At 42.8% G+C, this 12,592-nt stretch overlaps 1 long non-coding RNA gene and 1 other non-coding gene across 3 annotated transcripts; both read left to right on the top strand.

Moving 5' to 3' along the window:
* The first annotated feature begins 3,499 nt into the window (after positions 1-3,499).
* Positions 3,500-6,692, top strand: LOC138719592 (uncharacterized). 2 transcript variants are annotated; one of them, XR_011337244.1, is made up of 5 exons: positions 3,500-3,517; positions 3,885-4,000; positions 5,410-5,528; positions 5,940-6,024; positions 6,436-6,692. It is a non-coding gene; the product is annotated as an uncharacterized lncRNA (long non-coding RNA). The 2 variants fall into 2 exon arrangements; XR_011337243.1 differs by having other exon boundaries at positions 3,500-3,546.
* Positions 5,688-5,805, top strand: LOC138720484 (small nucleolar RNA SNORA26). Its single transcript, XR_011337414.1, has one exon. It is a non-coding gene; the product is annotated as a small nucleolar RNA SNORA26 (small nucleolar RNA).
* Positions 6,693-12,592: the final 5,900 nt, after the last annotated feature.

Here is a 12,592-nt window from a genome sequence, read left to right as displayed (position 1 = left end):
TGAGAAGTTTGTTCAGATTAAAGTCACCCCTCAGCCTCTTCTCAAGGCTAAACAACCCCAGTTCCCTCAGCTGCTCCTCATAAGACTTGTTCTCCAGCCCCTACACCAGCTTTGTTGCTCTTCTCTGGACACGCTCCAGAGCCTCAACATCCTTCTTGTAGTGAGGGGCCCAGGATATCCATGCAAAGCAGAGCCCTTCCTTGAATTCAGAACTCCATGGGAACCAAGACGTTGCTGTTCCTACCTATTAGCTTTGCTGGGCAACATTCAAAGTCTCTGTGATAAAAATAACTGGAGTATTGGCAGATAATAATTGGAGATTGGCAAAGTCTGTGAAAGATAACAAAAAATCCTTCTATAAATATATAAATCATAAAAGGAGGACTAGGGAGACCATACAGTCCCTATTGGATGCAGAAGGAACAACAGTGACAGGGGATGAGGAAAAGGTTGAGGTACTTAATGCCTTCTTTGCCTCAGTCTTTAATTGTAAAGAAAGTCGTTCCATCTGTGTACAAACCCAGGAGCTAGAGGAGCAAAATGAGGCTCCCATGATCCAAGAGGAGGTGGTCAGAGCCTTGCTAGCCCGACTAGACACCCACAAGTCTATGGGGCCGGATGGGATTCATCCAAGGGTATTGAAGGAGCTGGCGGATGCGCTGGCCAAACCCCTTTCCATCACCTTCCAACAGTCCTGGAAGACTGGGGAAGTCCCACTGGACTGGAGGCTGGCTGATGTTGTGCCCATCTACAAGAAGGGTCGCAGGGAGGATCCAGGAAACTACAGGCCTGTCAGTCTGACCTCAGTGCCAGGGAAAGTCATGGAACAGGTGATCTTGAGTGCTATCACGAAGCACATGCAAGAGAACTGGGTGATCAGGCCCAGTCAACACGGGTTCACAAAAGGCAGGTCTTGCCAAACTAACCTGATCGCCTTCTACGACAAAGTGACTCGGCTGCTGGATGAGGGAAAGGCTGTGGATGTGGTCTGCCTGGACTTCAGTAAAGCCTTTGACACAGTTTCTCACAGCATTCTGCTTGAGAAACTGTCAGCCTCTGGCCTGGACAGGCGCACACTCTCCTGGGTGGAAAACTGGTTGGATGGCCGGGCCCAGAGAGTGGTGGGAAATGGTGTGAAATCCAGCTGGAGGCCAGTGACAAGTGGGGTTCCCCAGGGCTCAGGGCTGGGTCCAGCCCTGTTCAATGTCTTTATCAATGGCCTGGATGAAGGCATCGAGTGCACCCTTAGCAAGTTTGCGGACGACACTGAGCTGGGTGGAAGTGTCGATCTGCTGGAGGGTCGGGAGGCTCTGCAAAGGGATCCGAACAGGCTGGACCACTGGGCAGAGTCCAATGGCATGAGGTTTAACAAGGCCAAATGCCGGGTCCTGCACTTGGGGCACAACAACCCTATGCAGTGCTACAGACTAGGAGAAGTCTGTCTAGAAAGCTGCCTGGAGGAGAGGGACCTGGGGGTGTTGGTTGACAGCGACTGAACATGAGCCAGCGGTGTGCCCAGGTGGCCAAGAAGGCCAATAGCATCTTGGCTTGTATCAGAAACAGCATGACCATCAGGTCCAGGGAGGTTATTCTCCCTCTGTACTCGGCACTGGTGAGACCGCTCCTCGAATCCTGTGTTCATTTCTGGGCCCCTCACCACAAGGAGGATGTTGAGGCTCTGGAGCGAGTCCAGAGAAGAGCAACGAAGCTGGTGAGGGGGCTGGAGAACAGGCCTTATGAGGAACGGCTGAGAGAGCTGGGGTTGTTTAGCCTGGAGAAGAGGAGGCTGGGGGGAGACCTCATTGCTCTCTATAGCTACCTATAGAGAGCTACCTACCTCCTGAAAGGAGGTTGTAGAGCGGAGGGTGCTGGCCTCTTCTCCCAAGTGATGGGGGACAGGACAAGAGGGAATGGCCTCAAGCTCCGCCAGGGGAGATTTAGGCTGGACATTAGGAAAAAATTCTTCACAGAAAGGGTCATTGGGCACTGGAACAGGCTGCCCAGGGAGGTGGTTGGTTCACCTTCCCTGGAGGTGTTTAAGGTGTGGGTGGACGAGGTGCTAAGGGGCATGGTTTAGTGTTTGATAGGAATGGTTGGACTTGATGATCCGGTGGGTCTCTTCCAACCTGGTTATTCTATGATTCTATGAATTTACTAATTCCCAGTTTATGCTAATCTGCTTGCACTCACCCTGAAACTTTAGTAGCATCCCGAGCCAGGCAGCGCACCTCAGCTAAGGTGGAACAAGGGCTGTAGCTGGCATCCCATCTGTGAGCTCACTCACCAGAGATGTGCCCTGGCTCCAGCGTTCTGCCCTGCAGCCCAGGCGTGCCAGAGCTGTGGTGGTGAAGGAGACGAAGACCTTGCAGTTTAATCTGAGTATATTCTTTTAATCAGAATGGCATACAGAAGTAAAATTAAGAAAGTACCCTAGCTTCTCATTTTCAAGGAAATTTATACAGGTCTTTGGTTTCCAAACTAAGACAAACAGAATATTTTGTATTGTGCTCTTTCACACCCACACCTGTGACTGGATTCAGTCACATCTTCACTCTACTCGTTCCCAGGTGGGGTTTCCCAGCCTGACTTTCTCACATATTCAAGACCAGGAACACCTGGTCTTTTAATCATGTTTATTCTGATATGCTTGGTACCAAGCTTCATGCTTTATCTTAGTCCAAATTTATCTTCCACATACTTTGTGTCGCTCCTACACAGCCATGTGCTGTGACACCAGGGGGATCAGCGAGGGTCCCAGGCTTTATTTCCCTATCCTTGCAGACAGATCCTAAGCCTCCTAAAGCAGGCTTAGATAGGAGTTTAGACAGAGATCAGGAGTATTTAGCTCCTCAAAACCGCTACGCAGCTGCCGCTTCACACCGACGGTACTTTTGTTTCTCCCGGTTGGAGGCACCCAGGCCCCTACAAGCTTGGCCTGGGCAGGGACCGACAGCCCTGCTCGTGGCTGATGGCCACACATGCTCGACTGAGCAACTGGGGCGCTTCTCACGGGGGCAGGATCTAGGGCTGAGGCTGGAGCAGGGACAGGAGCAGGGGAAGGAGCTGGGGCAGGAGCAGGGACAGGGGCTGGGGCAAGAGCTGGGGCTGTGGGGGGCATGGAGCTGGGACAGGGGCAGGGGCTGGGACTGGGACAGGGGCTGGGGAAGAGACAGGGACTAGGGAAGCGGTAGGAATAGGGGAAGGGGCTGGGAAAGGGACAGGAGCAGGAGCAAGAGCCGGGACTGGACAGGAGCTGGAGCTGAGGCTGGGACAAGGACACGTGCTAGGGAAGAAGCAGGGGAAGGAGAAGGGCAAGGAGCAGAGGGGCGGGAAGGCCGCCCCCTCGCGCCCCCACCTCGGGGCGTCACGCGCTCCAGCTGCACCAATGGCGGGCGGCCCCGCCCCCGCGGCCCCTCCCCTGCCCCGCCCCCCGGCGGGTCTCGCGCGAGCGGCGCGCGGCCGTACTTAAGCCGTGTCGGGGCGCCCCCCGGCCTCTTTCGGGGCCGCGCGGTTCGCGGTGAGGCGGCTCTCACGGGCTGGGGAACGGTGTGTGTGTGGGGGGGGGGGTGGCTGCTCCTCGGGGCCTTCCCTTCACATCTTGCCCTCCCGGAGCGGGGCGGTGCTCCGCGGAGTCAACACAGGGGGATAGAGCACCTTTCCCTCACAGAAACCCAGCGCGGGGCCCTACCCTCCGCCCTGCATCCTGTCGTGAGGCACACGAGGCCGTCTCTCCCCCCTCCTCTCGCCTCTTTTTCCCCTTTGGCTCCCTCTCTTGCCTCTTTTTTCCCCTCTACTCCCCCTCTCTCGCCTCTTTTTCCCCCTCTGCCCCCCCCCCTCCCCCCCGTCTCTTTTTTCCCCTCTCACCTTCCTCTCTCCCTCTGTAGGGCGAGGAACCTGCTGAGCCCTCTCGAAGGCTTTGTCCACTGTGGCAGGCCAGAGGCTAAGGCCATGGTGGTGCAAAGGGCCAGGGATGTGGAGCCTGGCCTTTGGACACCGCTAGGTAAGGGAGGAGCGCTGACCCCACTGCATCCCTTGCAGCGTGGGGCTGGATAGGTTTGGGTTTCAAAACGGAGGGCTTTGAATCTGGTACTGATACTCAAAATGCTGGCAAATTAAACTTTGAGACTCAGTTTGAAGCTTTAGAAAGCTGGCATTCTTTATGAGGCTTGGGCAACATGCAGGAATGATCTCCATCAATCACGTGCAACATGACAACTGTTGGTTACAGAATATGTTTCCCACTTACATGCATATGTATAGACTTACTCAGAAATCTTGTACATGTTCTGTTACTTTCCAAGGTCTGATTCTGATGCTGTTATGAAACTTTGCAATGGTCAAAACTGTTTTTAATTTGGAGCTAGCTCCAACTCTCTACTGGACCTTGCCTTTCAGATTAGTAAGGATTCCAAACAGGTAATTACAGAAGAGACATCTGTTTAGCACAAATCATTACTCACAAGGCATTGTCTTCAAATAATGGGCCATATCTAGCAATGAAACTGTCAAAAAAAAAAAAACAAACCACTCCAAAATCCCAAACTTTCTCAGAGAAAGAAAATATGCTATCAGAGGGACAGCCTGTGTAATGCAAAACAGCTTAGATGAAAATTACCTACCCTAGCCTAAATAAAAATATTCCTGGTTTTGTATCAGTAACACTTCAAAGTAAACATTTCTGAGGGCATTGGTCTGCATCACCCTGAGGCAAAGAAGTGTTTCTGTCCATTTGTACTTTTCTGCCTTTTTCTGTATTGTATTGAGCTGCACAGGCCTTGGGTCTGATTCAGCAGTGTGCTGGTTTTTGGGTTTTTGTGGTTTTTGTTATAGGCTGCATCAAGACAATTACAGTTAGACTCTGGTGTTCAGAGTATTGAATGCTGTAGGTATTTTGATTCAAATGGACTTTTCAAACAAAAAGTCATTGATTGCCTAGGGTTTTGGCCCAGTCTTCTAGCAGGTCTGTAACAGTGACACTTGTCTCTTGATACAAGTTGTTACAAGGTATATGTAAGTGGGCACAAGGTAGTAATGAATTAGCTGGTAAAGATCAGTTTGTTAAACCTAGAACTTTGCAGGTTACTTCAGGGTAAGGTCAACATTTAAAGCAATTCAGACTTAAAAATTTTCCATTTTTTGTTTCTGATTAATAGTATGTTTTAAACAAAGTTCTATGTAGTTTAAACGGGTTGATTAAAACAATCTTCAACAGACTGAAACATTGACTATTTTTTGCTCTAGGTCATTATTTGATAATGAACTTTATGTAAATGATTTCTGCAACTTTGTAGACTTTAAGAAGTTATAATTGAACATAATAGCAACTTTGAGAACGTGGCTTTAAGAAGGCCTATAATCAGACAATGTGAATTATATTGTAATTTGTCTTCTTTGTTCTTTTTTGTTCAGAGGTCCCACTTAGCAACTTCATGTTTGAAGTATTCTAGACATGGATGATCAGACCTAAGTTAGAAGCAATGCCCAATGCTCAAGACTTCTTAGGAATGAATAATACCTTCTGCTAGAAGGTAAGAATGCTCTGGTCTAATGACAACTGCAGATAGTTTTATACCTTGCATTTTGATAATTGACAAATTTCAAGCAAATTGTAATATCTTGAATAAGCAGTAAGTTCAGATCATCTTAGTTAAGAAAAATGGTGCTGTAATCTATTCCCCTTTTATGCTTTGCCCTCTTAAGTCTGGCAGTGTCTTAAGTGGCCAATACAGAGGGGTACAGAAGTTCTCTCTCAAACCCAGAGGTGAGGTTGAAACTCTTCTTTGGATCATGCTGAGAGGCACACATTCATAAAACTACTGAAGCTCAGAAAGCTACCAACTGAATGTTGTTAGTAGCTTGTAGGTACATTTTGAACTGTCATCTGATTATTGTGTTAACTGAGTCTTAGTGTCAGTTTCACGTAAATCTCACTTTTTCAGGTTTTTCAAGTGGGTCAGTGCTTTATGAACCTGTGTGATTAATGTCTTGAACGAAGAGTTCCTTGTTAAATTGATTGGTCTCCAGGTATGTAGCGTAAAAAGGAATATCAGATGTTAGTGGATGGATTGCCTTCTATTAAAAAAAAAAAAGAAAAAAACCCAAATCCCCAAATTAGTATGGACCTAGTGGAAACCTGTGTGGTAATTGTTAGACCTTTATATAGATTTAACCAATCTAAATTGGAAAAAAATATTAGGAAAGCTTATAGACATGATGATTATTGTATCCGTTTTCTAACATTTAATCTAACCTGGCTGGTCCTCTGAAATTGAGTCCATACTAAAGGTATGGGAAAGAAAAATCCTGTCCTGTACAACTGAAGAAACAGCTCTTGACTTAAGGTTAGCATAGTGTAGCATGCTCTTCTAGCTCAACCTTAGGCCAGTTACCTCTTTTATGTATGTGTTGCTGACTGAATTAAAACTTCTTTCACAGGGAGGAAACCAGAACATGTAAGGGATTTGAACTGATTAAACATCAATTTATGGCTTGAGTGGCTGATTCCCAAATTGATGACTCCAGTGTCACCTGTGATGTATTGTCTTGAAAGTGCAATAGAGACAAGCAATGGCTGAAACTACACACCTTCAATGATTGTATTTGAATAGGAACAAGTTTTTTAATGAAAGCTGCTATAATTTATTTCTATGTCGGTGTGGATTAATTGAAATAAAACGAGAATGAAACTAGAAGTTTTGTTTTCTGAAGGTTTCTTATTTAGGTATGGCCATGAAGGCTTTGTTTCATGGATGTGAACACTTATGTTGTCATGCAGAAATGCTCTCTTGCCATGTGCAGACTCGATAAGCTTAGTATTTAACTTGAAAATCTAGTGAAAACGGCCTTCTTAACCTTCATCTTTTATTCTGACTGTCTGTTCATGGATTTCTGAATTATTTTGGAATGCAGGAGTACTTTGTGATCAACTGTCCAACTTTTATTTATTTCATTAGGCTGTAAGCATTATTTGCATGTTCTGCAACTAGTCAAAAGATTGTCTTCAACTTTAAAAGTACTGTTACATCCTTAGCAAGAATCCTGCCTCCTTCCCCTTTAAAATGAACAAAAGGTGAAGTGTTGTTGTAAATAAGAACCATTGTGAAGATCCTTGAAGAGAGGACCAATATTTTTGAATAATTGAAAACTTGGATGTGCTTTTCAGTTGCTTGTGTCCAAATATTAAAACCTTATTCATCAGCGGTAGGTTTTAACATGAAGTGATGTATGCGCAAGCCAATGCTTCCTTAGAATGCACTAGCAAGAGTATGAAATAGTTAAAGTAACTCTCAGGCACTCCCCACTGCCTACCCAGGAAAGAGAGTTAGTGAAGATTTAGGACTGAACTCTTATGCTTCGTCAGGCTTAACCCCATCTAGTCAGGAAGCACTTCTGGTCCTGCATGTGCTGAAGGAGGGGGAGAGTACTGGTCTGTTACATCTGTAGCATGCTAAAGTGTTTCTTTTCCTCTGGACTTGATTTTTAATAACAGATGAAACTAAAGGGCATGCAAAGGTACTTAATACCAAACTTGTCTCACAACTATTCAATTTCTGTTATGAGTAACAATGAATCATTTTACTGCAAGCTTGTCACTTTTGCAGACCTGTCCTCTGCAGTCATACCCAAGGATTAAGTTCTAGTCTATCCAGTCTTGCCTTATGTAAGTGTGATTTCATATCTGATCTATGCTGACCTGTGCAGGTTGTGTTAATCTTCTCTTGGAATCAATACTAATTGATGGCATTCAGCATAGACAGACTCCTGAAATATTGCCTCCTGTTTTCCTTGCCTAGTATGCTTGTTTGCATTTCATAGCTTGGGATGATGTTTTCAGTGAGCTGTTTAAACTTCCAGAACTTTGTGAAGGGAGTAGAAGTCATCTTAGAATTCTGGCTGGAGTTTTCCTTCATTAGTCACTTAGATACATTAGTCATACAGTAAATGGTGTTGAATTCCACCTGCTTCTCTGTTCATGAGGGTCTTGTTAGAATCAAGATCTTCTGCAGTCTGCAGCCATGGTTAGCTTTGAGTGTTCTGGGGTTCTGGGCTGAAAACAGAGCTTTGAAATCTTTTCACTTATAAAAACTATTTGTTCCTTTCCTTTCTGAAATAATGGCTTAAGAGTATACTAAATGTCCCTTCTCTTTCATGGTAACTTACGCTCTTGAAGACCTGTCTTCATCTGAAGACTTTTAAAAAATAAAGCGTGTTCCTTGAGTCATGCTCTGTACTTTGGTTCTGACTCCTTCAGAGACGTGTTTGTTTAGTTTTTTTGAGGCAATAGTACCCCTCAACTTCATGCTGTGCAGCTGGTGATAAAAAGTGCCATTAAATTCTAATGACTTAGGGTTTACAAATTTGTTCTAAAATGTTTCAGGCAAGTCCTTGTTCATTCATCCCTAGTTTATAAAAACTTTGTGGAAGTAATCACCATCACAGACAAATCATTCATTTGGCTTTTATGATGTAGCCTTCGAATTCTCAAATGCTCAGTTCATGATTATTCATTTCTTGGGCTTATAAAGTCTTCTCCAGACTGCCTGTTTCTGATCAATTTGAAGATATCTTAATATTCTTTTATCATAAGGCTCCCTAAGCATTTCTGCTGCTTCAGAATGGTTATAGATTTAAATCAGGTTATTCAATTTTACCTTTCTTTGGTTTGGCATGACTTGCAGTTACTGAAAGATACAGCTTTGATATGATGCACATTCACAGTTTGAAAGTGCAGTCATTTTCATGGGCTTTGATTTGCTCATGAGATTGATTAAAGCTTATCTTTTTAAGCAGTGTTTTATCTGTTTGGCTATACTGCACCCTTTGCATTGCTCATTGCTCACCTCGGTTTTGTTTCTTAAAGGGAGAAATTTACCTTACATTTCAAGAAGTTCAAAATAGAAATGTTTTAGCATGTTCTTACTGTTGCTGACAGCTAAAGTGTTGTTTCCTAGCAGTCTTTCTGTTGCAGAAGACAGGCTTTTTCACATTAGTGGTTTACATGCATTATATACTGGCAGTATTTCATGCAACTTTTCCAATAAAACTGCAGTGCCAATGGAGTCCTAATTTACTCTAACTGTTAATGAACTATCCATGTATTAGGGCAACAAGGCTGGTGAAAGGTCTGGAGAACAAGTCTTATGAGGAATGTCTGAGGGAACTGGGCTTGTTCAGTCCAGAGAAAAAGAGGCTGAGGAGAGACCTAAAACCCATAAAACTACCCAAAAGAAGGTTGTAGTGAGGTGGGTGTCAGTCTCTTCTCCCAAGTAACAAGTGATAGAATGAAAGGAAATGGCCTCAACTTACATCACGGGAAGTTTAGATTGGAAATATGGAAAAATTTCTCTACAGAAAGAGAAGTCAAACACTGGAACAGGCTGCGCAGGGAAGTATGGAGTCACCATCCCTGCAAGTGTTAAAACACCCTGTGGACGTGGCACTTCAGATCACAGCTTAGTAGGTATGGTAGTGCTGAGCTGATGGTTGGACTTCATGATCTTAGAGGTCTTCTCCAACCTTAATGATTCTATGTACCACTAAGTGATAATGTTGCGTGTAAAGTCCAGTCTGCTGTTCTGTCCTTCTGAAGCATCTGGTCAAAAAGGCTTATGAAAAACGAGGGAATCCATTCTAATAATTATCTACTGGTTTGGTTTCACATAGCATAAATAGATTCAGTTCACTAGGTTTAGTGCAGCTGGAGGGAAAGAATGAAAGCAAGCATACTTGAGACTGTGGTGAATATTTAAATGTTCACTTTACTTGTTCTTTCTAACAAGGAAATCTTGGGCCACAGTTCTTTAAAAGTGGGAGGAATTTTTCAGTAGAACTGGTTTAATATAAAATCAAAGTAGAACTTGTATTTTAAACCAAAGAAATATCAATTTATTTCACGTGTTTATAAAGCTTGTGACTTTACCATTGACTGTATGTGCTATCATTCAGTTGGGGCCATTATTCTATGCTGAAGGCTCGTTTTGAAGAAACAGTGGTTTGAAAGATAGGTCACTTGAGAATACTCTGTTCTAGACTTGTCATGGGTAGTTATAGTAAGAAATCACTTATCAATTAGCTGACTTGTTTCTGCTCCATCTTTGGGCTTTTTGGAATATAAATATGTCAGTTCAGGCTTCATTCACCTAATTAATTTTATGATGTAACATGTTAAAGCAGTGAAGCAAAACAAAGGGATTAGTATTAGTCTAGGAATATGAAGTTAGTCTAAATCTGATAACTTTATTGCTGTAAATTAGGTCATTTATCCTGACCACCACCCTGTGGGACTGTGTACTTGGGGCTGTACTATTCACTAAGAGAGAGGCGCTTTGTATGAATGCTGTTCTCTAAGTGAAGTTATAGCATTGCAATTTTCCCTTTTCTCACTCATTAGAAAAGCGAACACTAATGGAAGAACAGCAACCAGATTTCCTGGAGAACAGTCAAGGGCTGGCTAGTTGACTTATACCATCACAGATGTGTACTAACTAGCCTTGTTGCAGGCTAAATTAGATTGAGCTGAATTCTGTCACTTTATGAATTTTTGTACATATGGTTTATACAGCAGATATTATATGCAAGTTTTGGGGAAAATAAAGATGGAGGAAAGCTACAATATAGCTTTTAATCTGTGCCTTTCTGTTTATTCTGGCTGTGGATAGCATATTTAGGAACGCTGCTTTGGCTTTTAATTGACTGAATCTGCAAGAAGGTCAAATTTCTTCAGCAAGACTGAAGACTATCAGACAAAAGAAGATGGAATATTTTCATACCTATGTGTTTATTCCATGTTCTAGCAGACAGTTGTAATGCATGATATTTCCTACTTCACTTCCTTTCAGTAAGTTGTTACAACTATTGAGACTCAATGATCAAAGGAAACACAGATGAAAAAATGCTGGAGAATGAAATACGTTTTGGGAGTAATGTGAGCTAAGCCCTGGACAGTTTTCTGTATCGAAGGTGACGTGCAACAACACTGTTTCTGACACAAAAAATGCTTATACTTTTTTTTTTTTTTAAATTGGGAATAGTTGTTGGGGGACCACCTTGAAAGTCTGGTACTCACCAGGAGTTTCAGTTCTGAGGAGCTTGGCACCATCAGAATTAATGTGACTTCTTTTAATCGGTAACACAGATTTGTGATCTCCAGGGTTTGTACTGCTTTGCTTTTGAGAATATAATATTTGGATGCAGGTATTAATTCACGACTCTGTTATACTTACTGATCTTCAGTGGGAAGTTTGGAGGCAATACTCAGGTTGTCCTAGGTATTCTTTTGAGTTGGTAATTGGTTGCCTGCATCTTACTTTTCCTCATGCCTTCCCATAACACTGCAGTCAAATCCAAGTTTCTTGAGTTCATGCAAAAAGCAAAATAGCAGTGAGGTGAGAATACAGGCTGAATGCACTCGTAACTAAGAAACACTGAATGTGCATCCCATGTATTCTGGTTTGGAGTGATGCAGGCAGATATATCTTACAAAACCACAGGTGCTGAGATGGAAAAAATTCTCTTTTTATGGTCATTAGATATCCGTTCTATACAGAACATATTTTCTTAAAACTTTCTACGTTTGGTTTCAGGTGCAACTCACATTGGATTTTTCCACACATCAGTTCTTGTTCTTATCTAAACAGAGGTGAAAGCTGCATGACCTTCACTGACATTCATTGCTGCAAAGAGGGCCTTTTCTATTCAGTGGACTTTGATGTAAAGATCAGAGATTTCCTCACATGCTTTGATATTTAAGTTCTATAGTTTTGACTCAATGCATAAATACAAAACACTACAATACTGAAAACATTCATAGTCTTTCAGATAAAAAAAGTATAGAAACTGAAAACAATGACTTGTCATCTTCAGACATTATTTAATTCACAATACATTCTAATAAATGTTTTTTAACTTCAATATACTTGATTAAAATCATGCGCAGTAGTAACTGGAAATAAGCAGAGTCCTAGGAAGAGCAATGTGCGCAAAAAGCAGGGGATCAAAAACATGCTAGGAGTTTCTGGTTTTAGCACTGCCTGAGTTTGGAGACAATAGGTCATGCAGATCCCTAGTTTATCTGACGTGGTAGCAGGCAAGGTCATTTTATTTCCTTCTTACTGGTATATTGCACACCAAAGCAGAGGTGGTATGTGAGCTATGATTCAGTGTTTTTCAGGCTTTCTTTTGATAAGTGAAGGGACTACCTAAAGGTTATTTGTATAAAGAAACTTGACTTGGGCTTTATTAGTGCTCCTGCCATTGAATCTTATTACAGATGATGTAGAAAGATGAAATCCCAGTTTCTGTTTGGCAATATCATGATTTGTGCCTTAAAAATAGAAAATAATCTCATGCAGTTCAGAAAGTGAAATAAAATAAATAGCAATTCTATGGAAAACTTTCTCTGCAAGCTACTTGAAAAAATTCACTAATTGTAAGGATCTCAGGATTTTAGTAATGGATACTATTAGGTTCATAACTTTTTTTTCCCCTCTGAAGTGTAAACATAAAATATGTACATCATACCTTACTGGTGAAGTAGCCAGGAAGGAATAAAGTCAAGTAAAAAATACAGAAGAATGAAGTCTATTTCCAGAAA

The sequence above is a fragment of the Phaenicophaeus curvirostris genome, chromosome 4 (genome assembly GCF_032191515.1).
Source record: "Phaenicophaeus curvirostris isolate KB17595 chromosome 4, BPBGC_Pcur_1.0, whole genome shotgun sequence".
NCBI classification, from domain to species: Eukaryota; Metazoa; Chordata; class Aves; order Cuculiformes; family Cuculidae; genus Phaenicophaeus; species Phaenicophaeus curvirostris.
Note: the sequence above shows the minus strand (reverse complement) of the source record. Positions and strands in the feature narration are given on the sequence as shown.